Source organism: Somniosus microcephalus, chromosome 23, assembly GCF_052327205.1.
Source record: "Somniosus microcephalus isolate GS21.2 chromosome 23, FLI_Smic_1.0, whole genome shotgun sequence".
NCBI lineage: Eukaryota > Metazoa > Chordata > Chondrichthyes > Squaliformes > Somniosidae > Somniosus > Somniosus microcephalus.
In genome coordinates, this window is record NC_141009.1 from 27,791,667 (window position 1) to 27,797,666 (window position 6,000).

The following is a 6,000-nucleotide window of genomic DNA, read 5'->3' on the forward strand; positions in this document are numbered from 1 at the left end:
TTGTCCTTAGAGCATGGAATGCTTCACCACAGAGAATAGTTGAGTCAGACCACTGCATCTTTTTTAAGGGAAGAGTAGATAAAGATTTGAACCAGTGGAAGATACAAGGCAATGAGAGAGAGCCAGGAACTGGGATTAGATTAGGATTGCTTTAGCAAAGAGCCAACACAGACCCAGTGGGCCAAGTGGCTTCCTCCTGTGTAAACCTCTATGGTTCAGTGCCGAGTGATTTCACTAATCTGACAGTATAAATTCAGGAAATAACAACAGAAAATGCTGGAAAAACTCAGCAGGCCAGGCAACATCTGTGGAGAGAAATTAGAGTCAATGTTTTGGGTCAAAACCCTTTATCAAGACTAAAGAGGCACAGGGAATGAAATAGATTAAGAGGCCAGGCTGGGAGAGAACAAAAGAGAAGAAGAGACATTAAGAGGTATTGAAAACGAGAGTATAAATTCAGGGTCAGAGTTTGACCTGAATCTGAAGTAAAGTGGAGTGAGACTCCCTGGAGGAGGTAATCTCACACAACTGTGTTTTGACAATGCATGGGGTGTAAATCCATTGCATTGTTAAGCCTGTGCCTCAATGCAAAACAGGTCAGCTTCCCTGGCAAGCCTGCACTTCATGCGAACTGAAACTTAACCTTACGATTGAAGTATATGAAATGGCATACCACAGGGTGAACAATGAAACCTTATATCATTGGGGTAGGTACCTGAAATATTACAGTCAGCGCGCCATCTTTAGATCCCTTGGAATCTACAGAAAACAACACACTGACAGACTACAAAACTCAGGCTAAAAAACTGCTGATCAATGTCATTGTAATTAGTAAAATTTTACAGAAGAATAAATCAGTAGCTATAAATATAAATACGGGACTCGTTAACATTGCACAATATGTTCCAAAACAAAAAAAGTTCCGATATTTAGCAATTCTCCCTTAGTAACTTGTTTTAATATGAGTCAAGATACAAAACTTTACATAAGAAATAAACTTCATGAAAGCCCCGTTAGCCCATAACTTATAACAGCACAGAAAACTTGCATACATTGTCGAAGGAAACAAACTATTTTGTCCTGATGGGGAACTGTCTACAATGACTCAATATAATGAGAGTTGTTTCAGCTTCCTCTGAAGAGACGCCTATACTCTAGACAGAGTTTGTGTTTTCTCATCTCCCCTCATCCACAAAGACATATTGCTAACAGAAGTTCAATCATAAATGTCTTACTACACGTTCTAGCTACAAAGTAATATATATGTATATTTACAAAAAAAACTAAATGTATATAATGTTAGGAACAGGTCCTGGGATGTGTCACATACCAATTTTCAAAGTAAAATTTTATCCCAGTTCAGACAGTACTGAATAGCCAGCTGCTTCTATCACCAGGCTATGATTCACGCTGCCTTCTGCTGACTCAGAAACAGTAGAAGTAGAACAGTTGCCATAGTTTGCACTGGCCACCATCATGAGTTTCAGAACAGGCTATTCAGAGCACTCGTAGGATAGTTACATGCGTCACCTCAAATCAGTGATTGGCATCTTCTAATATCTACCAGTCATTTCTCTAAGAGGAGATTACAGGCCCTCCATTAAAAGGTCAGAATAACCTTTGTTCATAAAGAACTGCAACTTCCCTCTAAAAGCATCTAGCCCAGATCACAGGAGTCCTTGGTTATTAGACTGAAACATTTGATTTCTCGCCAGTACTTTTAAATCAGTTTCAAAAAATCTAAAGATCTTGAAATTTTGATAATTAGATAATTTGGAACCAACTTCTGAAGAAAAAAATTACTCTTGCCACTCAGAGTGTTTCACTGGCTGTAGCTCATCAACAGGACTCCAATTATGCCCCCTTTTTGAAGATCGAACTGAGACAAAGAACGATCACAATTAAATAGAATTGTCAATCACAGTAGGGTTCAAAAGCTTTTTCTGATGTCACGTTTACACCTTGTAACTATCTAATTAACTTTAACATCCGATAGCCTGGCAGTCTCAGACAATTAGATCTGTCTCCTCACAGCTAGGTAATCAATATTAAGAGCCTTTCTCAAGACTGGAAGGTATGCTAGTTTGGAAATTCAAATCAAATTTTTCCTCTCTTTCAGGATTATCAAACTAATCAGTTGTTTTCAAATTGACTCCTCAAACAAGCTCTCTGAATAGAACAGAACAGCTACTTTTTAATATCCCAGGAAAGAGTTACCAGGACTTCCAGGATTTTGAATATCTCACCACTCAGATTTAAGCAGCACTTGGAAAACAGTGACAGGATCAGACAAAGTCAACATGGATTTACAAAAGGTAAATCGTGCTTGACTAATCTACTGGAATTTTTTGAGGATGTAACTGGTAGAATAGATAAGGGACAACCAGTGGATGTGGTGTATTTGGACTTTCAGAAGGCTTTCGATAAGGTCCCGCATAAGAGATTAGCGTGTAAAGTTAAGGCACATGGGATTGGGGGCAAGGTACTGACTTGGATAGAGAACTGGTTGGCAGACAGACAGCAAAGAGTTGGAATAAACGGGTCTTTTTCCGAGTGGCAGGCAGTGACTAGTGGGGTACCGCAGGGATCGGTGCTAGGACCCCAGCTATTCACAATATATATTAATGATCTAGACGAGGGAACTAGATGTAATATCTCCAAGTTTGCAGACGACACAAAGCTGGGTGGGCATGTGTGCTGTGAGGAGGATGCCGAGAAACTCCAGTATGATTTCGACAGGTTGGGTGATTGGGCAGATGCATGGCAGATGCAGTATAATGTGGATAAATGCGAGGTTATCCACTTTGGTGGCAAAAACAGGAAGACAGATTATTATCTGAACGGCAATAGATTGGGAGAAGGGGAAGTGCAATGAGACCTGGGTGTCCTTGTGCACCAGTCGCTGAAGGTAAGCATGCAGGTGCAGCAGGCGGTTAAGAAGGCAAATGGTATGTTGGCCTTTGTAGCGAGAGGGTTTGAGTACAGGAACAAGGATGTCTTGCTGCAGTTGTACAGGGCCTTGGTGAGACCACACCTTGAGTATTGTGTGCAGTTTTGGTCGCCTTATCTGAGGAAGGATGTTCTTGCCATGGAGGGAGTGCAGCGAAGACTCACCAGACTGATACCTGGGATGGCAGGAATGATGTACGAGGAGAGATTGGGTCGATTGGGCTTATACTCGTTGGAGTTTAGAAGAGTGAGAGGGGATCTCATTGAAACTTATAAAATTCTAACAGGACTAGACAGACTAGATGCAGGAAGGATGTTCCTGATGGCGGGGGAGTCCAGAACCAGGGGTCACAGTCTAAAGATAAGGGGTAAGCCATTTAGGACAGAGATGAGGAGGAATTTCTTCACCCAGAGAGTGGTGAACCTGTGGAATTCTCCACCACAGAAGGCAGTTGAGGCCAATTCATTAAATATATTCAAGAAGGAGTTAGATATATTTCTTAAGGCTAAAGGGATCAAGGGATATGGGGAGAAGGCAGGGACAGGGTACTGAATTTGGATGATCAGCCATGATCTCATTAAATGGCAGAGCAGGCTCGAGGGGCCGAATGGCCTACTCCTGCTCCTATCTTCTATGTTTCTATGACCGTCAGTCACATACAAACTGAACCAATTTCACATGAGTTATTTCTCTCTCCACCCTGTAACTTGGTACACTGTATCAAAGTAGCTTGGCACAGCGATCTGACCAGCAGTCTCTCTTTTTAAACTGCTTGTGTACAGTGATAGGGTTTAAAGGAGCAGCCACTGAAATAAAACTAGAGGAAAAAACCTAATTTTTGGTACAAAAGCTATTTTATAGTCTGGTAAGTTGCATTTTTACACTAAAGATACACATTATCCAAAGTGTTAGTATCCCATGATGTAGAGTAAAAAATGAAATTAGTTCTAATTTGGAGCCTCAGGTCTTCCGTGTTGTGTCATTTTATTCAAATTATTCCCCTTAGGTGGAGAATGGTATAGTGAAGCCAGAGAGTGTTGGTTGTCCATTGTCTTCATGTTCCCATCATGTTCACATACCCCCCTTCAAGGTCATCCTTGGCTCAGTGGTACCACTCTCACCTCTGAGTCAGAAAATCGTGGCCTCCAGACGACTTGAGCGCATAATCTAGGCTGACACGTCTATGCAGTATCGAGAGAGTACTACACTGTTAGAGGTACCGTCTTTCGGATAAGACGTTAAACCGAGGCCCTGTCTGCCCTCTCAGGTGGCTATAAAAGATTCCAAGACACTATTTTGAATAAGAGCAGGGAAGTTATCCCTGGTGTCCTTGCCAATATTTATCCAACACCACTAAAACAGATTTTGCTAATTGTGGGAGGCTTTTTTTTATTCATTTATGGGATGTGGGCGTCGCTGGCAAGGCCAGCATTTATTGCCCATCCCTAATTGCCCTTGAGAAGGTGGTGGTGAGCCGCCTTCCTGAACCGCTGCAGTCCGTGTGGTGAAGGTACTCTCACAATGCTGTTAGGTAGGGAGTTCCAGGATTTTGATCCAGCGACGATGAAGGATCGGCGATATATTTCGAAGTCAGGGTGGTGTGTGACTTGGAGGGGTGGTGTTCCCATGTAGCTGCTGCCCTTGTCCTTCTAGTTGGAAGAGGTCGCGGGTTTGGGAGGTGCTGTCGAAGAAGCCTTGGCGAGTTGCTGCAGTGCATCTTGTAGATGGTACACACTGCAGCCACGGTACACCGGTGGTGGAGGGAGTGAATGTTTAAGGTGGTGGATGGGGTGCCAATCAAGCGGGCTGCTTTGTCCTGGATGGTGTTGAGCTTCTTGAGTGTTGTTGTAGCTGCACTCACCCAGGCAAGTGGAGAGTATTCCGTCACACTCCTGACTTGTGCCTTGTAGGTGGTAGAATGGCTTTGAGGAGTCAGGAGGTGAGACACTCGCCACAGAATACCTAGCCTCTGACCTGCTCTTGTTGCCACAGTATTTATGTGGCTGGTCCAGTTAAGTTTCTGGTCAATGGTGACCCCCAGGATGTTGATGGTGGGGGATTCGGCAATGGTAATGCCATTGAACGTCAAGGGGCGGTGGTTAGACTCTCGCTTGTTGGAGATAGTCATTTCCTGGCACTTCTGTGGCGCGAATGTTACCTGCCACTTATCAGCCCAAGCCTGAACTTCGTCCAGGTTTTGTTGCATGAGGGCATGGACTGCTTCATTATCTGAGGAGTTGTGGATGGCACTGAACACTGTGCAGCGAACATCCCCATTTCTGACCTTATGTTGGAGGGAAGGTCATTGGTGAAGCAGCTGTAGATGGTTTGGCCCAGGACACCGCCCTGCTTGCCGTGTGCAAATTGGCTGCCACATTTCTTACATTACAATTGTGACTACACTTCAAAAGTACTTCAGTGTGCTGTAAAGCACTTTGGGACATCCTGAGGTTGTGAAAGGTGCTAGAAAAGCAAGCCTCGATGTAACTTGCATTCAGTTTACTTCATGCCTCAGATTTAGTCACCACCTTCCAATCAATTCAAACAAGTTCCATTTTTGCTCAACTTCCACTTTTCAAGAAAACTACTTTCAAGATCTGGATGGAATGAATGGTACGGCCAAGGCACCACATATTTGATTCCGAGCCATTGAGTATTTAGTAATTTCAAGACTCACTAGGATAGAAGAGTTTGGCCACCTTCTTGTAGATGTGAAAAAATGTAACACTTGCTCCACCTTTTTTACAGTATTGTCATGTATGCCACAGAATAATTTTAATTTAACATTTCGATGACATGTAAGATTTAAAGGCCACTTACCAACTAATTTGGTATTCATAGTGAATGTCAGTGAAATATTTCTATCACCATTTCCGAATATCAAATAAGGAATGTAAATTTAGTGTTTGAATCACTTTGTGGAGATTGAAGCCATTGTCTTTGGCCCCCGGCACAAGGTCCATCCCCTCACTACCAATTCCAACCCCCTCTCAAGCTGAACCAGACTGTCTGTAAACTCAGCATCCTATTTGATCACTGGCTTCTGAACT